Here is a 25,797-nt window from a genome sequence, read left to right on the forward strand (position 1 = left end):
CAAGCATAATCAACGAAAACAAAAATATATTTTGCGGAAATATTTCCAGCAATCGGAGGGAAACCGCAAGCAGAAAAACTAAGTGGGCTCCAACCCAAGCTAGCTGTGGCTTCGTTTGGAATTTGCACATGCATCTCTCGTCACATCTGAACCATAGGTGTACATAAGTGTACACAATGCGGCGGCAGATGTTAAACCGCTCTGCCTCCTCTAACCATGATCGTGATGATGATAATGGCAATAGATTATTTTTTTACACGAACACACCGTAAGGCTATGGGCCACGAACCCGGTGGTAATATGCTCTTAAAAAAAGATGAAAAAAGTAATCTAAGATGCGAAAGAATCCAATAACAGTTTCTTTCAATAGAAAGCAAGTCACGGGCCAAATTTTTCTTCGTCATTCTGGGTTCCTGCTTTAAGCCAACAAATGACGCTTGCTGCCTGTCATTGAGCGCTGGCCAAAGGCCAGAGAGTTCGCACTCGATACTGAAACTCAGCAAGAAGTAAAATGTCTTGTATGTTGCCTGTAGGGAACACTGGTCAAGAAACGGTTAAGTTTAATTAGAACATCGGCTACCCCTGTTTGCACTCAGATTGATCCCTCACTTATTACATCTCGTAGCGCTACGTTTATTCTTTTTCGTTGTATCACTCGCTGAGTAGTCTTTGGCATCTGATCAAGCTTGTTTGCCGATCTCGAAGTTTCTGTCCCGTAAGTTAGTGCCGGCAGAACCCACTGATTGCCCTCTTTTCTTCCAAGGACAGCGGTAAGCCGCCACTCATGATTGCCCACCGTATGCGCTGCAGCCTGACGTCATCTTTTTGTAGTTTTCTTTTTCGATCTGGGTCCACCGTGAATAAATGTCCTACATAAACCTGGTCTTGCACTGATTGTAGAGGCTGACTTCCAGTCAAGATTCCTCGTTCTCTTGCAGAGCCACTGAACAATTAAAATATCAATATTTTGCATATTATTATTCAGACCTACTCTTACACTTCGTCAGCTAAGGCCCTCGATCATTTATGTGAAGTCATTTCCAGCGTTGCTTATAACAGGACAAAGACATCCTGACACCAAGGGCTGCTTAGATATTTCCTGCTGATTGTCACAGCTTCTAACAGATGGAACAATGTTAAGCGTGCAGTGAATAGCAGTTGCTTCTCCTTGCCTGACCCTGTTGTTAATCATCGTTCTGCCCCTTTTCCCGTGGCGTGCAGAAAAGCTAAAGCATCGCGTTCTATACACCATATAGTAGTCACTAATTGGAAGGCTGACTACTCCGTTCACACATTTATTTTTAACGGATCATCTGTACCTTTATCATTTGCATTTTGCCTATTATTTAATAGTATTCGATTTCTGAGCTGTACCCCCCAGTTGGTCTGATATTTCTTTTGGAGGGGGGGGGAAATAACACCATCTAGGTTTTATTTGTGACGTCCCACCGTCTAAGCACGCTGGTATGTTTTAAGTGAAATGTAACACAGCGTCGACAAAACATTGCATAGCATAAGTCTATCTGCGCCATACAAAAATAAAGACATTCCAGCTGGGATTGGTAATGGCGACAGTGCAATTTGTCATCGCTGGTCAGACGCACTTCACTGTAGAGTGGAGGTGATGGCAAAGATTTATTGATCGTGTACCTGGCCCCACCAAAGTCAAATTTCGCTTTCACGAAGACAACTTTTGCTTTCCCAAAATAGTTGTTTATTAGGTTTTAGGAATTGCGTTATGATATAGAAAAACGACTTTAAGGTAGAATTTGACTAGTCACGATAGGTGAAATAAGTCCGACATCATGCAAGCAATCTGAGGATCGTAATGAACCTCAAAGCACGTGAATGTCTAAAAATGACTCCACGACGAATCATATGCCTTCGGCTACGACGACCTCCAAATGACTTATATTCATACAGCAGAAAATAGACGTCGAGTGAAATTACGTAGCAATAGGAGAAACATGTGCTATTCTGTGAAATTTCATTCTCCGTCCCTTTCTGATCTCATCATCCCCAGCCCGTTGTCAAAACAACAATGACATGCTTGTTATCAATGATGCAACGCCGCCATTGTGCGCGGTTCCGCCTCGTTTCAGCTTTTCCTTTGTTTAGCAGCGTGTATAGCGAAGTTCGTGACCGACACCTTGGCAATGAAAAATAAACGTGGCAGAATCAGTCACGCTATATCAACTGTGTGACCGTGGTTCAATGCCCACTCCTCAACCTCCGGCCGGTTGTAGGATCGCATACTCACGCAGCCACTAGCGCGAACACAATTGTACTTTTCGAAAAATTGAAACTTAATTGAGAATGAATTACATTTAGTTACTCATTAACAAACTCCCAAACTGCAAACTGCTTTTGAAATGTAACTCCAATAATTTGAGATTACTATTTATACGAATCACTATTGTGATTCATATAATATTATGACAGTTACATTCTGACTCTATTCGGAATACTAAAGAACCAAACTCTTAAATTGTTTGTTCAGAACATCATACTAAGTTACTGATGCGAGAATATTACTCGCTATTTGCTGCTAATTCCAGAAACAAAAGTACAGCTACAGCATTTTTTACCCCATAAAAATGTCACTAAAATCAATTGCACTGTTGTCCTTGGTGGAGAGAAAAGTCTTGAAACGGCCAAGCATTGGCGGTTGAAGCTGCATATGGCGTAAGAGACACGTACAGTCAAAATGGCTCCATGCGCTAGCGCGGGGACCAGGAAGAAGTGCTTGGGATTCACCGTTTCTCAATTGTAAAGCAAAAAAGTTCTGAGCGATGCTCCTGCACATATCGTTCACGAAAGCTATTGTTTTGCGACGTTGTACACAAGTAACAATGACACTTACAAAAGTAGCATTGTTTTATTGGCGCTAAGCATGCGCTGCGAAGCCTCAACGTGAATGAACTAGAGCTCCTAGCTGGTGTGACGGCGTGTCCCTGATGAATAGCGGTTGACAAGAAGGCTGCTAGCGTAAGCACCAATTGCTGCGGCGCCTCACGAAATTTACGAAAGGATACTTACAGTCAGTCAATATAGACCACTTTTCAGCCATAAAGAACTAATCAAAAGACATTTTCTTATAGGCTTCGCAAGTGAGAAAACTGCAGTTTAAAAATACAGAAAGTTGAGCTAGTTGGTATGGATCTACTGTGAAAGAAGATAAGGTGTGCAGATACGGACACAAGAGAAAAGAACCAGATAACACAAATGCCGTTCACGGTAGTTTAATACTGACCACCGCAGTTTAAAAAGGACTACGGCAGTTTAAACTGACGTAGTCCTGCTGATGCTGGATTTCGGTTACGTTCATGAACCAGTACATTCGTTCCTACGTCTTTTTTTTTATTCAGGTTACAAGAAACGTCGAGTTTAGTTCAGCCTGTCGCAGTACTTGATGTGAGCTCTGCGGCCTTCGCATAAAAGCACAACTGAGGAAGCGCGAAGGTGGAATTGCGAATTAGGAGTAACTAGCACACAAGTTGATGGGAAGTTCCAATGCAGGTGACGGTAGACCGCCCTTGAAAATACGAGACAATGGCTACAATGCATTCCCGTGACACGTGCACTACAGCCAGCAGCTGACCAAAGCGCTACCGATGGAGGAAATGTAGCCGCATAACGCAAGTTCAAGAAGGCTACATGTTGGGCGATTTGGAACATATTTTTGAGCATAGCATTGTTTGAGCACATTTTTGTCGGCGAACTGAAAATCAGACGAAAAATTTACCGTACACTAGTAGCTACTTCTACGTAATCAGCCTTACACCACTTCGGAGTAATCAGGGTATGGTGCTATCGTGTACCATATTTAGCACACGCGACTACAAAGTAATCAGTATGTCGGGGTAGTTGTTCTGTAGTGTCTATATCGCCGTTACGCAAGAGCTTTTTGGTCTGTTCGCGGCAAGCTTCCCTACCCTCAACTTTGTCTTCCTTTCGACTTTTGTTACCTCATTTCCAGTTTTCCCGCACTGTCCCGCTCAAAACCCAATTGTACCTTTTAACATGTGTAACACCGGCTAGCCTGTCCAGATGTAACGGAGCAAGGTCTCCGAGACATTCCTCGCTGAAGCAACAAACTCACACGAATCAGAACTATTCGGAAGTCTTTTTCTCTGCGGCATGACACTTACCAATGAAAGCCTGCGTTGCATCCGGCTACGCTGTCACTTCCCGTGTGTATCGCCAGGCGGAATTCCAGAAGCACGGACTATGTCCACAAGCTGAGCTTTCAAATTTCCAACGGAAATGAAGGCCTAACATTCGCGTGCAAGGTTAGCGAGGAGAAAGAGCTCCGCCACGGCTGCTTAGACGGGGAACGTGAGCGGCAACCACGTACGCTAAGCATAAAAGAGACTGACGCCGACTGCCACCCCGTGACGTCAGCCTATGCATTTATAGAGTGAACATCGTTAGTTCTGTACAGTGTCTGTACTACTTGCGCGCGGAAGAACTGTGGCTCGCACGTTTATAGTGAACTGACGGGAAAGCTGCGCCACGATCGATCACTGTCACATCCGTGCAGCCACGTGTTGCCTTTTTCCAAGCAGTCAGAGAAACATTTACGTTGACATAAAAAAAGAAAAACTGAAAGGTAACAATCCATTTCATTTTTTTTTTCAGTTTTTGCCACCCTTCGTCAGTGTCAGCGGACACCGTTGAATCTCCAGTTGTCGTCGAGATCACGCACTCGGCGTCACAGATCATGAGAAACAGCAACTGAAATAAATCGTTGCAAGATAAGGGTTTCGGTCGATTTGCGCACATTTGCAGACATGAAAACAGTGCTGAGATGTCTGTTCGTTGTTTGTGGGTCGATACAAGTGCGAAAGAACCATAGAGGTGATCAATGAGTCTCGATTGTGTTGACTGCGTGGTGATTGTTTCGACAAGGACTTCTTCCCCTGAACTTCAACAAGGGGGATGTTTCAGTGTTTTCGAGCAGTCTGAAAAGGCACGCTTCCACTCCAAGAATTAGGAGTACGTGGAGACAAAAGCGTACAGACTCCGCAAAACAGAAACCTCAACACCTGAACGCCTCAAACAGAGTGTGCCGTTTATGCACGCCTGTTTTCCAAACAGAACGAGCGGGAATACGTCTCTCCGGTACAGGACGATCACATGCCCTATGCTCCAGCGTCGACACAGTTCAAAGTCATTTGAACAAATGCCCCTATACACATCCAATCGAGGTCGGAGATATCAGATCAACTTTGACAGGCGTGACTCAGCGCACAGCTTTCTGTTTCTCTATTCTAATTTCCCAGCAGCCTTTATTAAGCCTGATGAGCAGTAGGCGCCACGAGGCTGTCACAGAGCGGAACTGCACCAACGCCAGCACGCAGCGAGCGAGACAGAGAGAGAGAGAATGCGCGCAGACCCTGACCCGCACTGCACGCAACTAATTAAACGGAGCGCCGGTGCCGAGCGTAATACCGCCCACGCGCACAGCGCTTATCCGTGCCACACTTGCGCGCACATACGCCAGGTCCCATAGGGCGGACTTCGGCGAGCGAATTCCACAGGCAGCAGCCTAACGACGGCACGAAACCCATAGCAACGGCAGATGCGCAAACGCCGGCTACGGTACGGTGACGGACGCGTGCTTGTGCAATAAGCCTAAAGCGGCGTCCGCTGGCGGCGTCAGCAGCGTCGGCGTCTTTTCTTTTTTTCCTTTCATGGTTCGTTGACGTAAGTGCAACGCCGTACTGCCGCACTGCGCGATAGAGTGAGCTATCTGTTTCGAAAAGGGGGTTGCAGACGCAGGGAGGGAGTGTTTGCAGCGGTTGTTTGTGTCGGAGCTATCGAATGGCGAACGTGAGCGATGGGTCCTGGCATTGCTGGGCATTGTAAGAGGTCGAGAAACTACGGGTGTCCGAATCGACCCCGTTTTTGTCGTGTAGTATGCGGTATCTGGCGTCTTTGGAGATGCAGCCGGTAAAATTATGCAGATCCTTCCCGCTCTGCTCGGGCTGCTTCTACAGAACGTTTCAGAAACGCGTAATGCAGTCGCTTTACCCTAGGCGCCTGCAGATATAACACCAGGGTCCACTGGGTATGTGGCCGTACACACAAACACGTACATGTGGGAAGCACGACTTCGCGGTTATCTTCGGTTTATATCGGGGGCAAACAAACCGCAGACGACCGGGCAGAATTGTGCTTCTCAACTTCCTAAATACGTTTGGACCACTAAAAAATCCAGTCTATATATATATATATATATATATATATATATATATATATATATATATATATATATATATATATATATATATATATATATATATCGTGTTTTTATACGGTCCAAAATTTTTTGAAATTGCCTGTATTTTATATCCCAATTCCAATCCTTGATCTAAATTTGCTCGATGAGGAGGCCGTTACTTCTACGAGCAATCAAGATGCCTAATTAAATAATTGCCCTAACTTTTATTTAATTATTTTACGCAAATATTTTTACCTGCGAATTGTAGCTAGTGTGTGGAGAAGGCGTATCCACTTGGAAAGAAATCTCTGGACTGCATCAATATAGAGATGTTAATTTTCAAAGCGTTCGACGAAATGCGTTGGTGTTCCAGTCACTCTTCTGCTACCAATGCACCAAACAGCGTTTTCTTAAAATAAGTTACTGAAATGCCAAGTTCGAAGTCAAGTTCACAGTTTAGCTTCGAAACTGCCCTGACGCGGATGCCGCAACCAAGCATGCTTCGCATTTCGCCGAACGCCAACTATTCTAGATTTTTGAAACGCACTTTCTGTCACGCGAGAACTTAGGGGTTTCTGAAGCTTTAGCTGCTGTGATGGAGTGATCAGCAAATACAGCTGCCGTGCAATTTTGGGCTTTTCGAACTGTTTTTTTTTCTCTTTGCTTTAGAAACATATAGTTGGCCAGGCTGGTAGGGATATTCATACTACGGACAGGCAGGGGTCCGAAACACGGACACAAGTATTTAACGGGAATAGATGGATGGATGGATGTTATGAGCGTCCCCTTTGGAACGAGGCGCTAGGTAGCGCCACCAAGCTCTCGCTATTATACTGCCTAATGACCGACCTAGGTTAAAAAAGAAAAAAAAGAAGAAAACAAATACGGTGAACTCCCACGACTAAATTTTCTGACCCCATATTGCGAACTTCGCTTTTGTACGCTTCCGTTTCTTGTCATTTCCCTACTTTCCTTCAACCACTCTACCAATCACCTCTTACTAACCTCTATTGCAGACATGTTTACTTTTCCCCTGCTCTCGCTGAAGCCAAGGGCTTCAAGTAGGCCAGTGGTGCCTAAATCGACCGCTGGGCAGATGTCTTCACAGTCTAATAAAACATGCTCTATTGTTTCCCTAGCTCTGCCGCAGCAAGCATATACTTCTTCTTCTTATATCTCGCTTTATAGGTGTGTGTTCTACAGCACCCCGATTTCGCTTCTAAAAGCAGTGAGCTTCGCTTTGAGTTATCATAAATTGTTCCTTTCCTGATTTCTTTCTTTTTCCTCTTAAGTAGTTACTCATGGCAGGCTTCTCTTCCATTGCCGCCACCCATGAGATTATTTCAGCCTCTCTGACTTTCCGCTTGACGTTCTTTGTTGCTGTGTTACTCACCCTATACAGGCCGCATACTTGCTGGTAAGCTTCCTAGTTCTTTTCCTCCACTGTGAATCAATGTTTTTCCAGTACAGATACCTCACCACTCTCTCAGCCCATATCACCCTGCACAGCTTCATTTGCTGCGTTCCCGTGAGCGTCCAGTGCGAGGCGTCCCACTGACCTTTGCTTCCCATCGAGTCCTGATTGTACCCCTGACTTCAAGCAAACAACTGCATTTCCAAGTAAGTCCTGGAACCATTACACCTTTCCACATAGCACAGCAACCTCTAGCATTTACGAAAGCGTCTAGGCCTACTTAACTGTGTTCGTGTATTGAAGGCCTCTCTTTGCATGACGCCATTTGTTTCTTTTGCTTCCTTTCAGTTCCAATGTAACGCCTGTACAACTGTAAATTGCTAGCAGTGCAGTTGGTGTTACGATGCTTATTATCGACCAACCTTCAATTGAGTACGTAACACTTTGCGCACAAACGCTCTCAACGTAGCGCTTTGACGGACGGTTCTTGGTAGCGTTGCATTGTTAGCAGTGCATCGGGCCTGGCGACAAAGATTGGAAAGAAGTGAGAGAGAAAGGGAGAGAGCGTTTGTTTGACTAGGATACGGCGGCTGCCTACACAGTGCAAGCAAAGCAGAAACAGATGCATCATATACACGGCTCGATGTAAGTGCATCGATCTTGATGACCAACGTCTGTTTTTTATTTAGGAAGGTGGTTGCTGAAGTGACACTATCCGCGAATCTTGGTTTTCTTGTTGTCTTTCCTTTATTCAGAATGTCGCCTCGTTTTGGCGGCGGTCCCCAAGGACGGTTGAAACGATCGTAACCACGTTGAGTTTCCCAAATTGAGCGCTTATTCAACGACATCATGCGGCATTTTGAATTACGTAAACGAATTCAAACAGTGCCTAAAGCATGACCTTCTGCTGCAAACCCTGTTCCTCGCATCCCTTTCAAGAAACAGAGACTAAATGCCGTGAAATTCGCTGCTGTTCCGGTTAGCAGTTTTCCGCATGGCGCCATTGTTCCACAGTGCAGAAACACATCAAAACTGGAACAGCAATGCGCTTTTTTTCTTTTTTTGCTGATCTGAGCAAGGCATAATTTGTGCAAGGCATAAGAAGTTATGTTTCAAGTACAAGTTGACTTCAAGTTTGCAATTTGGACATTCCTCATAAAGTAATTATTCAAAAGTCATTTAGTGAAAGTTCTCTTAATAATTTATGCATTGAAGATCAGTGTACTTATTAATGTCCGCCGCTTTTATTAAAAGATTGGCCAGCGAAAAATTAACTTCTTTCGGGTTACCTATATTTAGTAATCTGAATTAATCGTGTTCTTTATATTATTTGTTACGTTAGATGTGGCAGACAGCATCGGTCGGTATAACCAGTTGCCGTTATTAGTGCTGCTTTATGTTAACTGCACTTATATACGGGGGCATATGTACTATCTCTAAGTATTCACAGACTACTTATCACCTCATTTTATGACGATGAGATAGATAACGCTCATGATTGCAACAATGACACTAAATGTCGTCACTCACGTATCTTGAAACGAAAAAGTTTGCCACAGAACCCATCTCGCCATGAATGTCGACGGTAATGCGATTAGCCTACAAGCAATGCTACGACACACCGTAATATTGAAGTCACGTTTATGTAATATCCGTAGTGATTATTCTGAAATTTCCGTTGCTTCGGTTTATGCGCCATACAATGCCTCCGGTATTGGCCAACTTTTTCTGTGACACTCCCTTGTCAAGGTCGACCATGAATATAGCGGCACGACGACGAGTGTATGATGACGATGCAGTGACGACGATGCAATGACGTCAATGGAGCGACAACGGCATTATGACGACAATAGCATAAGACCGAAACGACAATTCTTGAATGATGACAATGGTATAAAGACAATAGCGATGACGGCATGGGCACAATGGAATGACGACGTATGCATGATGATAATGTTAGGTGTGACTACGACGGTATGAAGACAGGCCGAAGACGATGGCACGAACACAACGGCATGACAGCGATGGTGTGACAACGGACGCGTGACAGCGATTGTGTGACGACGACGCCATGAAGAGGATGATATGTCAACGGCGGCGTAATGAAGGTTGAATAACGACAGCGTGATTACGATAAAATCACGAAGACGTCGATGGGAGACGAAGGGCGTATGACAATGAGGACGTGAAGATAAGGGGATGACGTTTCGGAAGTGATGATGATGGTGAAACGACAACGTTAGGACGACGGCATGGCTACAATGACATGACGACGAATGTGTGAGAACGTTGGCGCGGCGACGACAGCATGATGAAAGTCGCATGACCAAGTTTTGATGACGACGACGGAACGGCCACGACTGTATAACAGTCAATGCGTGATGACGACGGCATGATAGATAGATAGATAGATAGATAGATAGATAGATAGATAGATAGATAGATAGATAGATAGATAGATAGATAGATAGATAGATAGATAGATAGATAGATAGATATAGATAGATAGATAGATAGATAGATTCAAAGCACATAAGTTCGCAAAGAATGCTAATCGCATTAAATGTGTGAGCCACGTTTCAAAGGTCACGAACAGCCATGGCACTATCGCGAGGAATGACTGTCGCTACACCCGCCTAACTATTTCATGACAAGTGTTCCCTTCGCAACCGCACCGACAGCTACTGCTTCATGTCATTGCTTAGTTTGGTGGACTTTTAAACAGCCTCTAATTGCGCAACACATGCAGGAGAAATTAATTCGATTTCATCGTCTCGCTTTTACGCAAGTGTACACCTAAGAAACTTCAGACGTAGACACAAAAGTTAATCAAGAGTGTTGCTGAGAAGACTGAGATGGATAACACAGGTGGTCGAGAGCTAGAGGAACCTTTAAATTATGGGGTTTTACGTGCCAAACCACTTCCTGATTATGAGGAACGCCGTAGTAGAGGACTCCGGAAATTTCGACCACCTGGGGTTCTTTAACGTGCACCTAAATCTATGTACACGGCTGTTTTCGCATTTCGCCCCCATCGGAATGCGGCCACCGTGGCCAGGATTCGATCCCGCGACCTCGTGCTCAGCAGCCCAACACCGTAGCCACTGAGCAGCCAAGGCTTTTTTTGTGTGTGATTTCACTGAGCAACCACGGCGGGTCTGAAGAAACTTTAGTACAGCTTTCCTTCGTGCGTGTACCTTCACACGTCGCTTCACTGCGTAAGCGCTCATCTTTTATGCACACTGTGTGGCAAGCTGCCCTTCTCGCGAATGAAATCGATAACCCCAGGTTACCTAGCAGAAGTTACGGCAAGAAACACTGACCTCAATTTTTTTCCCGTGCCAAAGCTTGACGGCATTCCCGTCAACTGATCAATAAGTCAATAAAGATTCCTTTTATAGGAACAGCAATCGATTACCTGGCGCGTCCCACGTGGAACAAAAAATAGCTCTACTGAAAAACTATGAAATAAAAAGAGAGCAAGAGAGCCAGAAATAAGTGTCTGCGTATTTGAAGAAAGGCAGAGAAGTCAGCCGTAGCCACGGCAGTCTCGTGTTCTGCCAATAAGGAAAAAAAGGGAAATAGGAAAGAAGGGATAACCAATGATGATCATCACGAGCAATCTTTCAGCCCAGCGTGACATCATGCGACCGCCACGTGACGTGACGTGCAACAAATATAAAGCGGAATGTAGGCTGAATAGAAAGGAAACATTTGAAATTTTGAATAAATCATATCAGAAAGGGAAGAACGGGCACAACTAATGCAATGTGCATTCCCCGATATCAATCCAAGATGTAGATTGGATACATGGAAACACACCAGCGCCAGTAGTCTACGTGATGCCTTAGCGCTGGGTAGGAAACGTCGGGTGCTCCTTGACGCAATATGTTATACGTTGTGATATCTTGATTTTGCAAAATATTTTATAATAAGATATATTCAATGATATCTGCAAGTTAACTGTGCCAAATCTCAGAGGACGAATGTAATTTGCTTAAGCAGAAGACGGTAAATGGATGTGAGGTGCGAATGCTAAAATAGGAAAGCTTTTTTTTTTTTCAAAAGCTTTCAGTTATGTCAAAGATTCTTTATGGTAACACTAAGAACAACAGTGAAGTGGGAGAGTTCTATACTTAGTGCAAAAGGGATCGCTATATCTTATACGTGCACACGCGGAATTTCTTCCGTGCATGCAAAGGAAACAAACCTCCAAGCCATGCTAACATACAAGTTCCAACTGTTTTCCTAAAAGTACAGCGTGCCTGTACGAAATTTTTGGGAAGGTCGTCGAAAATAGAGAAGCTCTATGACATTGAATCTTATAGTGTTGTTGCAGTTAAGATTTCCCACCAACTGCAACGCTTGAAGCTGGATTCCGTAACGCACCGAAAGGTGAAGCAATCTCGGGTAGCTCTGGTATGTTTTAGCTGCAGCTCGGTGGTGTTACTAAGTGCTCCCAAAGTGCGAACGACCGAAGTAATCCCGCTTGTTTAAGCAACTGTCCTGAGTGACCTAACATGGCAAATAGGGTTACTGCTTATGGTGGGTTCCTTTTTTTCAGCTTTGCCTTAACATTAACGTTCAGTCTTTGTCACCTGGAGCACACTTGCACGGTGCTCCATGAAGTCTCCCTTAGAACAAAGGAAACAATCGTACAATATTTTGAAGGTGTAAATCATTCCTGTACCAATCTTGTATCCATAAATTCTTCATTTGCATCGCGATGTCTTTATGCACAGTGACGTCTCCTCCAAGACTGAGCATGCCCAGAATGTTCTTTACAATATTGGAAAGTGCAAACAAAGACCAATGCCAACCCTTCGTGCTATGCATAAAAAAAACCTGAATGAATAAATTTGCACCATAGTAACGCTAGTCGCGTTGCAGTTTTCTATCTTTTGTCTGTCTTGGCTGTTTACGACTTGAAATTCTATACTTGATTAGGAGGGCCTGCATCGTTGTCCACTGGCGCTTTTTTTTATCCGAGTGTAGGCTGAGTGACCTAACATGGCAAATAGGGTTACTGCTTATGGTGGGTTCCTTTTTTTCAGCTTTGCCTTAACATTAACGTTCAGTCTTTGTCACCTGGAGCACACTTGCACGGTGCTCCATGAAGTCTCCCTTAGAACAAAGGAAACAATCGTACAATATTTTGAAGGTGTAAATCATTCCTGTACCAATCTTGTATCCATAAATTCTTCATTTGCATCGCGATGTCTTTATGCACAGTGACGTCTCCTCCAAGACTGAGCATGCCCAGAATGTTCTTTACAATATTGGAAAGTGCAAACAAAGACCAATGCCAACCCTTCGTGCTATGCATAAAAAAAACCTGAATGAATAAATTTGCACCATAGTAACGCTAGTCGCGTTGCAGTTTTCTATCTTTTGTCTGTCTTGGCTGTTTACGACTTGAAATTCTATACTTGATTAGGAGGGCCTGCATCGTTGTCCACTGGCGCTTTTTTTTATCCGAGTGTAGGCCTTAACATCTGCTTATCTGAACTTCCGGAATTGCAGCATCCTGTACAGGTCCCACTCAATGTTGACATTATCACTATCTCGTGCCCTATTAATATTTCGTACGTGAAGTGCAAACGCAATAGCTCAATAAGGTAATTTCATTCTCTGCGCCACGAATGACTGGGACTTAGCAACGAAATTATAAGTCATCCCACTCCGTGCAGGTGGAAGACCAGCGAAGCTGTGTAGCACACGACAAAGCGGTGACGCCTAATTTGGAACAATGGTGCGAACGTATTTATGGTCTGCATCGGTGGTCACCGCGACGAAAGGTACGCACACAGATTTATTTTTATACATCCGCGTTCATCCGTGTCATACATTCGTTATGTGCATTCGTGTCTTCACTTCGTAATATATTGCGGCAAAGAATATTTCAGACCGAAATGACCGCACCGACTGGCAGTGGACCAGTCAGCGCTTTCGCAGAGGGAGGCGCAGACAGTATGGGAACGCTGGCATGATGAGTGGCAACGGAGCCAGCCATGAAAGACGGCGACGAACGCGCGGGCAGTGACGCGAGCTATTGCTGATGATGAAAGTTTTTGCTCGCACACATTTGTTGACGTACACGAAAAATGCGCCGAACCTTAGCCTCAAACATCTCCGCTGTAATAGGTCACTACACTAGTTTTCTACTAGACTCTGGTAGTTAATTTATTTTTGTTATGTCTTGATAAAGTTGTCTTGCTTTACATTTGCCTTTGACCTTGCTGCTTCGTGCTACTGCACTTTTATTTCTATAATGACCGTTCTTGTTTCAATTCCCTTCCAGTCATAACCCTTTATGAAGAGCAGTATGTAAATGTAGAATAAATTAGATCTGTAATGTCAGCACAACAGTGGATTGTGATGAAGTGGTAGTTAGCTCTCTTTCATTTTCTCGTTCTACAATATGATTTTCCCCTTTTTATGGTTTTGTATAGTATGCCCATTGTGAGCTTCACATTGTGACACATCGTCACATTGTGACACTTCAGTGCTCTGTATACCCTCAACCCCTACCCTCTTTCTGGGGGAATGAACAATTAGAACATTCGATGAAAAAAAGCGTGGGGCAGGAACATTTTTCTGAAACGCTGTCAATACACTCCTTGTGCATGCATGTATATTTACCAGAATATTCCAGACACGTTAGGTGGGAACTTTGTCAGACCAGACCCGAGTTTTCCCAGTCGCAAACTTCAGAAGCGCCGAAATGCTTTAATTAAGCATTTCCCCGCATCGGCTAGAATAAATTTATTGAACATAAAAGAAAAGTACAAATTATACTGACTCGCACGGACGTAGAGTCATGACTTAGACTTCGGGATAATTACGGAAAGCATGCTGGAGCCCGTATAATGCCCAAAAGACAAGAAATAGAGCACTAAGTTTATATAACTCTGCAATTCCTCCGAAACATCGTGCATGGCAAACCAGATAACTATACGTAGCAGATCGTTTAAAGTTGCTAAACTTGTTGTATAATGTTTTGGTTTAAAGCATATGTAAACAATTTGATAACTGAAGTTGCGTGAAACTGAAGCAACCAAGTTAACAAGCAGTTTTAAACTGCTTAAGAGAGTACAGCTTGATTGTGTTAACTCAACTTTTTCGATCAGCCTGTCATTCTTTCCCCTTTATGTGCAAGAAATATGATTACAACAGTGTAAGCGGCGTTCAAATCGGAGCACCTGAACTTTCTCCACGCATATAAATAGATTGAAGTACTTGAATAAAGCTTACTTCTTGAAGAGCACTGAACATTTTGACATTGGTCATACCACCCTTAATGCACAAGTTCTCTAATTAACACTGTCGAGATATTATGGCACATACTACACGCAGGAAATTAGACTGCCATATGTTAAATGTTCTACAGTTACGTCACAAGGGAACTCGTCCATGGTAGCATGGAAATTGCCAACACCTACAGCATGAACTGAATGTCATTTAATGTCACTTCAAAAGAAGCACCACTGACGAACATACATCTAAAAAAAAAACGAAACGTCAAGCTGAACAGGTTGTAAAAAAAAGGTTGATTTGGCAAACACTTCATTTTTATGCATTTCCCTTCAGCGAACAACATTTCAGAATGAACTTATTCCGGAAGTCTGCACTTTATAGCCATACAGTTTCCTATAAAAATACTAGATGGAACTGTGATGCTGGGATGGTTCGTTTACCTCGGAAACAACGTTTAGAGCATGTATTTCTCTAATATTTGTACTGGAGGCTTCAAACATCCTACGATGTTTAATATTGCGTTTTATCTTTCTATATTTCCGAGCACCCGTCGTAGATTTATAAGAACATTAAGGCAACTAGTCTTTGTGCGTGTGCGTGATCCTTGTTAATGAGTGTGTTTAATAGCAATGTTTCATTGAATATGACTAATTTGCAAAGTTTCAAAGCTGTTTGAAGTCAGAAGGACGAAATTAAGGCAAATCCATATATACCCATTATTCCCATACTTGCCGAATCTCCAAGCTTGCAGAGCCAAACCACGCTAACGCGAGAGTTCCTTCTGGCGACTGATACCGGTATAGGAAAGAATGTCGCTGAAGGAATATTGCACTTTTTTCTCTGCCACCATTAATCACTTCAAGCTTCCGTCTTCATGTGAACATCTCTCTCGTTTAAACATTCCCCTGGTAATTTTTGTGCGAAACTTGGTGCTTCCTGCATATCACAGATGCGCATTTCTTTCACCGCATTCTTTACTTATTCGTTCTGTCTCATCGTTCACCGCTGAGTGAGCCGCGTGCTATACGGCGGAAAAGACGGTCCCGCATTAAAAACGCGCCTGGCACATTCCTCGAGCCGTGATAGACGCTCGCTGCGCACCTAGCAGGGGGTAAGAGAAAGGGGAAGGGGGGTGGGGGATGGCATGGCACCTGTCTTCTATGCTTCCGCACGTACAACGGCAGTGTGTGCGTCTATGCTATTGTTGGGACACGTATGCCGCGCACATGCCACGAACGGAAGCAAAAAAAAAGTATAATACAGAAAAGCAATACCTATGATATCGTGCAGCAAAGCTGTCATGGCTGGCAGCACAAATATCTATGAATAAACGAACCTCTCTCTCCCCCCTCTGAACGCCGTCCTTTCCTCCAACATAACGTATTTTCCGCTTTCATTTTGCAGAGCACAGTCTTTTGATCGATAGAGTAATGACTCACCCTTGAAGCGAGAGGCCAAGAAGCAGACGAAAGCAAACTCCTTCGGAGTGAAGCAGACGACACTACATGGACGTTCTTGACACAGGCGTCAAAAGTGGCAGCCGTCAGTCGCCCAAACACACGGCTGAGACAAAAGCCCGAAACGAACTATTCAAAAGGCGCGGTGCGGTAGCTTGAGGCGACGAAGCGAGGAAGCAGTTCTGTCGTTGCTCGTCACAAATGTGCGTGTCTGTGTTTCGGTCGAAGCTGGAACCGCGCGCTACCGTTCGCGCCGCACCAGTCGCGTTAGAGATGGCATCAACTGTCGACGGTCCCCGCTCACCTCTAAAGAAGCTTAAACCAGCCTAAACTGCGCAGCGCCGGTTCCCCGAAAGTCGGCTAGAGGGGGCTCTTGTTGATTGGAAACTTGTCCCTTCAGATGCCACGGCACCCACAGAACCACGCCACAAAAGGAGAGAAGTGCCCGGGGTGAAGCAACAACAACAAAAGCAGACTAGAGTGCTTCAATTTTCGCCCACGGCAGGCCGAAACAGCAGGAAGCGTGTACTACTACACACGACTACGCAGCAGAGCCGTCGTCTGCGATGCGATACCGTTCTGTCGTCTGCTAGCGTCGATGCGGGCGGCAGGCGTTGGCAAGCTCTCTACTACTATACAGCTACATCGCGAGCCACGTGACCTCAGCGCTCAGCCTCACGTGGGATGCGACGTCGCCGTAGCGTCACAAATCACGTGGGCGTGACGTCAGGAACTCGTCATCACTCCAGCGGTGGCCGGGGGCGACGCCGGTGGCCTTGCGCTTGCTTTTCTGGATGTTTCGACGGGCCGCCGCCGGTGGCGTCACCCCGCCACCTCTCATTCGGCAGCGCTCGTTGCCGAGGTTTTTCGCGATTTGGCGTTGTTTGTTTCGACCTTTTTTTGATGGAAAGCTTTCCTTTTCTTGCCATTTCTGGCCGGGTCAAGGTTTCTCGGAGCGTTCGGTCGCTCTTTCGCAAGTCAGCAAACATAGCTCTTGGTGGCGATAAAATAAACACCTTGATGGGGCACTTTTCGTGGCTGCATCGTTTTTACATACTCCCACGCCACGCACTCTTCTCTAGCAAGAACCACATATGACGCGTACATCATGTTCTTTTGGCCTCACGTGCGCCGGAGTTATGGTGTATAACAGAGCGTCATTAGCTTCCGCAAGCCACATGCGAATGAATTAGCCTCATACTTTTGCTTGCTTCCTTAATAGCTGCCGAGAAATTGTGGAATTTTACTTACCTATTGATTCATTTTTATTTATTTACTACTGTAACCAACGCAAAAAAATAGTAAGCATGTTAATGTACAAGCTTTCATGACATTGGCAATCACGCGAAAAATATCGCACACCGTCATAATTTAGGCTTACAATAAACAACGAAAATAAAACGGAAAATTGTGCTCCAGAAATTCATTTCAAGGAAAACGTATCCTGTGTGCAAACCAATAAACCCTAATTCAGCCAACGAAGACGAAGAAATGTACCAGTATGTCGAGGACAGGCGCTTTCGACACGTGCACATTGTTTTCATAAATTGTTACCGGTCGGTGAGACCGATTGTCTGCTTTTCAAGTGCAGTCGGTTTTCTAGGGAACAATGCTTCGATGTTTAAATAAGTGTTATGTATTCAGAGGGCTCCTCTCGTCAATATATGAGATACAAGTGACCCCGAACTTCACGAACAGACGCTGGCCTTTTCATAAGCTGCTGGTTTTCATAAGTGAGTGCGGCTATATAGATACAAATTTTTCACTGAGGTATAGAAGCTCAGTTAATAAGGCCTCATTCTGAGTTGCACAGTTGTGTTGGCTCGAAATGTGGCGTTGCGCAAAGTTGTGGCGACGTTCTTTGATGAACGGTGGATAACCACTTTAGGAAGTACAGAGAAATGGCGCGAATTATTTGCGAGAAGCGGCTGCCGGTATTCGGCATATGTGGAACACGGTATACTTGAGCATAAAGCCATCGGTCGTACTCAAGCTGCTTTGCTGCTTCTAAGAAAATTCAGAAAAAATGGCAAAGCTTGGTCGTACCTCTCAATGTCACGGTCTCTGACCGTTTCATCGGCATCACAACTTGCCAACAATGCCCAACTTCATATCTGGGTACAGTTATTTGTTCAATAATTTTTCGACACCACAAAGCAAAAAAGAAAAAGAGAGAGAGAGAGAATTCGGTATGGGGATCCACTACTAAAAGGAAGATGAGATTAGTGTTTCAGGACTGCTGATAGCGCTCAGTCTTCCCCCGAAGACTTCCGCAATACTTTTCTGCCGATACAGGTATCCCCAAAGCACAAAATCAAGCACATTTCTCCTATGATATTGATGATGCGTTCATGTGATATTAGATTAAACACTAATTAGGTGTTCTGTTTAAAGGTGGATAGCAATATGCATACTCTGCTTTCGGATTATCATCAAAGACACTCACACACATCGCAAGAGGAAACTATTTGAACATAGGGAAAAGACAGGATGGCGTCTCGGCAGGCGTACAGCAGCACGAGGAAATAAACCTACGCACTCAACTGACCGAAAGCTTCCGCATTAAACAATAAGACGCAACAAGTTCAGGACACAATCCCATGACCTTTGAACATATGGTAAACGTCGTATACTCGCCACAACAACACTCTACTACTGAATCGTCAGTCGACACTCCACTGTAATGCCACAACTAAGGCAGAATAACAAAACTTCCAAGCCTCGCTGTCGCCACTGGCATGGGGAGAGCGAATTACAGTAAGTGCAGTGGTGTGCCGTTCGTGCATTTGCGTCCAGGCGAACCCGCAACAGCTGTGATACGCCCCGCGATGACCCAAGGTTCAATGAACCGAAGCAAGCGACCGTTCTTTGTCGGTCGCCATGGGAGAGATATATCGCCGAGGGCAGACTTTCTAGACGCCCTGGGAAGACGCATTGAGGCAGCAGCAGCAGCCGCCGCAGCAGCAGCCGCAGCACAACGCTTTCCCATACAAGGCGTGTTCGTTCCCATCTGACAGCCATGATTCACGGCGAGTGTTTTATTCCACAGCGATCAGTCGTCACGTGTCGTCTGGGTCCTCGCTGTCGCTTTGATTCTGAAGCCTCACTGACTTAATGTATGTGGTAAGTGATGTTGGACGTCGAAGCAATGTCCGAACAATAAACACATTTCTGAACACTGTCACGGTCCGCCGTATCGCAGATATCCGCCATATTTTCAGCTCTGATTGGCTCGCAAGGCGGCTATGCCCTCGCTCATTGGTTCGAACGGTCAACGCGGCGGATTCAGAGAACAAGGAGAGGTTTCACGACCGGAACATCACCAATGCACATCGTAAAACTTCTCCCCATTGACGATACCGACATCGTCCAAGTTCTAATTGGCTGACGTGGCAGCTGCACACCGATAGGTTCAAAATGGGTACGGGGCAGAATTCGCGAAACCTGACAGCGTCCGGGAAAACATCCCAGAACGATTCTGTCAGTCGGCCGTTAAGAGAACCGAAATTCCACATACATACTGTCGCGTGCAATAGTAACCGACTCCATCATCCCCCCATCGTTTTCTGAACCACGATTGGGCAACTCGAAGCAATGATTGTCATTACTATATTGCTTATCGCTCAATTGAAAACATTCCAGAACGATTATCGCAGTCGGCCGAAAAGATAACCGACATGTCACGCACCTACTGTCACGCGAAGAAGTAACAAAGTCTTCCCCCAGCGTTTCCCAAAGCAGGATTGGGCAACTTGAAGCAATCATTGCCGTTAATTCCGTCTACGCTTACTTATAGTATACGCGTACACCTAAAGGATGTTCTTAAATAGGACAAGGACGAAATACTTGCTGGCTTAAAGAAAATAAAAATAAAAACCGAAGGCGGGAGTTCGTGCTGAATGCCACATGCGCTGTCGTCGACAGCACATACTCTCTCCTTAAAGGTTGGCGAGAACCATCAGCTCGTGTTGTTACCCGTGTTGCCGCCCGTGTTGTCTTTATGTGTCTTCCTTTTGTGTGTGTTCAAATGCGGCAAAAAAACATGTCTTTCATCAGCTCCCTTCACGACTAAGTCAAGGAAATTCATTTGGCGCGCTCTAACACCTAACATTGCACGTATTTTGGTCGCATAAGATGGGCCTCCGTCCAGGAGGCGGACATCGCGGCATAGACAATCTCCCGGTGCCAACTCTCGGGTATTTCTATCCGGAGACAATATCCCACAGCCTTCCATAGAGTATCGCAGCGGGGGTATACATTACACACAGCAACTTTCCAACTAAAGCGTTTACGTATGCTTGACACGCCGAGAGAGAGAATGAGTGAGAAAGAACGCAAATAAAATTCAAATCCTTTTATCAAGGAATCGATGGCATTATGTTCCCCCTTGGTGATTGCTCCGATAAATCTCGTCAGGTAGACTTGGTCCGGTTAGCTGGTTTGTCTGAGTAGGCAACTGAGCTGTGGATACGTGGGAGGTGATGGCATGAGATAAATGGGTGTTTTGGGTTTGCTGATGGGCGGGCACTCCCAACTGTAGTCAAATACTATACGTATCCGCGTTCTTATAAGGCGCCCTCCCCACAGCTGACAAATATTCCTCAGCTCAAGTGTGTATTCGTGCTGGTGTTAGTAATTGTTAGGTCTTGTCGTAATGTGTAATGCTTTAGTGTTAGGTTTGTGTGTGCATGTGGAAATATTCTTGCTATTCTGTGAGACTCTATACTCCTGATTGTTCTGCGCTGCCGTCTGAATTTTGCCCGGTGATGCTGGGAAACGCGGCAGTGTATCCTGATATACAAACGGTGCCTTACTGGTTTGTGGAGGAGTAATTGCCGTTGCTTGGTAATGTTATCAGGCTCTTCTTTCTCTCCCTTTCTGTACCTGTCGACATGCTGCCATGGAGTCTAGCTGTGAAAAGCAGGTATTTATGGCAGATGGGGTGGCAGGCGTTGGATAGAGCATCCTTTTTCTTTTTAAAGAAATGCGCTGTCATAGGCTTTCTAATAGGTGCAGGGTCTATATTCACGGTAGGCCACTAGTGGGTTCAAGTGAAGTATTCTAAGATGGCACGGGCATCCATCGCACGTAATGTGTTCGTTGCATATACGTTCGCACCAGTTTGACCATCACTACTGTTAGAAAGAAACGTACGTTATCATACAAATTGTGCGACAAATATGACCACGTCATGGTCAAACGGTTGTCTGCAACAGGCACAACCAACCGCAATAATACCGTTCAGCCAACACGCGTGACTTTCAAAGAATGCACCGAATAACTGTCAAGCGTTTATAAAGACGGGACGCCAGCTCGCGTAAGCTGTCGGTGCACGTTGTATAGAATGTATAGAGTGTGTTCTCGAAGACTGTGAGCTTTACGAGTCCGGCATTTTGAATGTGAACTATGTAAGCATTGAAATGAAACGAAAGAGGAATTATCCAACACCGGCTAACGTCTCCACAAATGTGCAGTCTGACGCTGTATCATCGCTTCCACCATTGGGCGAAGCTGTTTGCACGCGGTCGTACAAAGGTATCTCTCAAGATGTGTAGAGCGAAAAATAAAAAGAATCATGGACGAAAAGAACGCTCTTTCTGTCAATTTGCTCTTATTTATCACTCACCTTTCATGCCACATTTCTTGGAAGTTATGCATCCACTAGCACGCCCTTGCACTTTGAGAAAAGTGCAGTTCGCATCAAAGAGCCAAGGCGAACATCAGACCTTTTCACTCCACTCTGCTATACTCTGGGCAGTTTCTCCGCTGGGCCTCTTCAAAACTGTTTCTGAAAGCTGCACATACATTAAACGGACACTAGAATAGAATATATGCACTAGAAAACTCAATAAACGGCTTTCTTCCTAATTAATACAGACTTGAATTTACACATTGCGCCTGGCTCAATATGACCCGAGTCGTTCCTGCTACAAAGAGAACCTTACCTAACTATGCATATCTGAGAAAAAATGCGATCGCGTGAACACAAGATAGCCTGTTCACAGCGCCGTTAACCATATAATACCTCAGCATACATCAGCATTTGTTGGAGGGGAAATGAAATGAATAAAACAGAACAGGAAGAGGGACTGGGATAACTTTATCAGGCAACTTAAAGTGAGGAAACCTACTAGGAGAGTCTTCTGTATACCGCGTTTGAAATAAAAACCAACGTTTTTTAGCAGAGACCTATATGACGTTCTTTTGCGTCAACTAATTATCAGCGGCAGCGGAGAACACTTAATATGCGACGAATACATAACAAATAGTTCGTTTAGTCCATGTTTGCTAATGAGCTCTTCGATTACAAACTCAATGACGCATGTTGCAATCGCAGCTCCATGGAATCTGCTAGCCGCTCAAGGCGTGTAATAAATCTCGAGACTACAGCCAGATTCGAGATATTCAGCCCAAAATTTGCGGTCACATTAATTGGTGTTCCAGCCATACACTCAAACACCTTTATAACGAAGCAACTATTCAAAAGGAATATTCTTCCTTGTAATCCTGGAATCGCTATACAGCACGAAATATGGCTAAGAGCGTGCTGAAAGACAGGAAAATTTATCCTCACCATGCTAAGTCGTTTTTTTTTCCTTGACGATTCTTTCTTGCACGAACATTTGGCTAACTGCCGCAGATCTGACGCTGTCGAGTACAAAAACGTATTCAATTGGCAGTATTGGCGTAAGGAATGGTCGTAAGCTGAACTGTGTAGGCATTGTCCGCCATTTTGCTCTTCTATGATCTATTCTGATTATACTTGCAGATGTCGCTAACGGCAAGTTATGCAAAATAGTGCTCACGGCGGCTTTTGTCTAACATCGTTCTAGGACAAACGTGATTAGACACCCGTAGGTTATCTTGGTGAACAGGCAAGTTCGTTGTAATATTTTTCGTTAAAATGACACACAATATATGTATAAGACGCCATGCTGACAAGGCCATGCTGTTCCTTTACTAATACAGGTCATTTTGTCATATAGGTATTTGACTATATATATATTTTCCTAAGGAACATTCCTTCCGTATAGTGCGCTCAACATTTAGATGACAAATTAACAAAATGAGGTTGACTATATCTCTAAACTGATGCTATAATCTCAGCATTCCTAATAAGTGTTCATGCCATCGCACTGATTGCCTTCACTTCCACAAGTGCAAGAAATTCCTCAACGCATTGTTAATTCACAAGTTTAATTAGGTATTCAGTGACCATCACATATCAATTGACGGGCTCCGCTGCTATAGTAATAAGTTGACGAAGACAACATTGTCGTCATGAGACGAGTTCTCAAAAATCTGCGATATTACCATTTACTTCAAATCGCATAGTGTAAACAGTGCAATCCGCAGAGCGTATTTTGTGCTTACGTCGCGTGCTACTAGATAGATATGCTAAAACAGATTTGACTGGCAGATGATTCTTTGAAAACTCTCTGTAACGAAAAGTTCCTTGCTGACTGCCGGACAAAGCGGCCACACTTCCATTTCTTTTTATCTTTTTCACGCTCATATCAACGCACTTCTGACCACCATGGGTGATGTCACGACGTTCGCAACGTTCCGACGCATCCGCGCTCATTCTCCTATTTATGAGGCGACAAAAGTTCAAGGTTTCGTTTTCCTTCTCCGGTCCTCTTTTTCGGTCATAAAGTAACCACATAGCCTTGGCTGGACGATGTGAGGATGTATGACACCTCGGCAAACTGGTGCATGAACTTGGAAGTAGGCGAAATCGCCCGTTTTGATGCGAAAGCATCAAATGTCCCATTCAGCGGAAAAGCAGCCATCTGTAGCAGCGAAGCGGCGCCTAAATTCCCATTGGTTGCGACGCCACGTCACAGCAAGTCTCGATGGAGCAGAGCGGGCGAAACGGCACACCTGCTGCTGCACTAGCGCGCCAAGTGTTGCGTGAGGGGAGAGGGCATCCACGCGACGTGCCTCTCTCACCCTCACTGGGATTAGCTTCAGCGCGCGTCTGCCGGCGTTGGTGGGCGCTGCTGCTTCCTCGGTCTCTCCTCGCGCAGGACGTCGGTGCATGTGGCGTTGGCACCGCAGGGTGCTGCTGTTTGCTGGTTGGGGCAGCACGTACCCGTGGAGTCTGAATTATCAACATCGGCGGCGTCCGCAACCTCGGCTGTAGCAGAACCTGCCCGTCCACGCTGGTACACTGCGGACGAAGTAAGGGAGCAGAGGAACGCAGCAAAACGAGCGAAGAGGCTGGCAGCGAAATTTGCCATCGTTGTCAACTTCCCCTATACAGGGCGGGCGGAACGAGCAGCGGCGCAACGCACTAGGAAACAGTACGAAACAATTCGAAAGCGTGAGGCTGTAGAGGATCGCTAAGCAGTATCATCTCAGCCACATTATCCAAATGATTCCGGACTGTAGCAAACATTCTAACGTAGAAGCTGTAGAAAAAAGAATAACTCGCAGCAATTTAATCACGAAACTCAATAACATACCCCGCACCAAAACTCGAAAACATTGTTCGCAGCGCTAAACTTAAGGAAACAATTAGCGGCGTTCAATTGGGCATTAATGCTTTCGCATTCACAACTCATAGTAAGTGCTTAGGTATCCTCGGACATTTCTACATCCCTGCCTATTTTCCCATTATTTTATTACCTTAAAGGGACACTAAAGTGAAAAATGATTTCTTCTGCATCAGTAAATTACCGTTCTACAACACCAAAAAGACCACTCTTGCAAACGCAAAGACGTTTGGTAAGCCAGAAAAAGCGCAAGAACGAAATACGGGTGGCGACTCCTACTTAAGTTCCCGCACCTGGGGGCTGTGACGTCTTGGATTTTGATAGCATCTTCTCGGGCCTACTAATTATATATAGCGGTACAGATTGACTACATTGTGTTCTAAAGGAACCAAATATTAAACATGGCAAGTTTCGGGAACCTTTATTCAGCCAACGCGGCCCAAATGCGAAAACATACTTTGGAATCCTTGACGTCACGCGACGTACCGGCGTTGGGGTTTCGGCGCGAAATTCAAATGCTTATACTTGGATCTTCATTTCTCATTTAATAATCAAACTATTTTTTTAAATGATTGCCTGCAGGGTTCTCAAACAATGCTTCATTATTCTAAACTGATTTATTTCGCTTTAGTGTCCCTTTAAGGTTCATAAGGATTACGGCAGGAGGGAATGTTGTTCCTACCTGGTGTAAGTGCTCTAGTCTGGAAAAACTTGCTTAGTCAATTTCATCACTTACTTCTGCCTAAAGAGTACTCTTAAACTGCATTGACAGATCTAAAATATTTTGGGACTCAAAATTCAGTAAATAATGACAGTATAGCTTTAAGCTAAGTGTAATCATGACAACACCACGGTCCCGGTCTTTAACAGGCAGCCATAAACGTTCTGGCATGTCTTGGAAAGAGCAGGCAAATATTTATTTGCCTACTGTAAACCATAGTGACG

At 44.7% G+C, this 25,797-nt stretch overlaps 1 protein-coding gene across 2 annotated transcripts in view; it reads right to left on the bottom strand.

Annotated features, from left to right (window-relative positions):
* LOC142563793 (uncharacterized) overlaps window positions 1-17,139 on the bottom strand; it is a 42,123-nt gene extending 24,984 nt beyond the window's left edge. The window contains exon 1 of one of the 2 annotated variants that reach the window (XM_075674409.1): window positions 16,337-17,139. The gene's annotated coding sequence lies outside the window, so the exon portion shown is untranslated. Of the gene's footprint in view, window positions 1-4,151; window positions 4,352-16,336 lie in introns of those variants that run through there. The other variant, XM_075674410.1, reaches the window with a different exon arrangement.
* Between the last annotated feature and the right edge of the window lie 8,658 nt (window positions 17,140-25,797).

Source organism: Dermacentor variabilis, chromosome 11 (genome assembly GCF_050947875.1).
Source record: "Dermacentor variabilis isolate Ectoservices chromosome 11, ASM5094787v1, whole genome shotgun sequence".
NCBI classification, from domain to species: Eukaryota; Metazoa; Arthropoda; class Arachnida; order Ixodida; family Ixodidae; genus Dermacentor; species Dermacentor variabilis.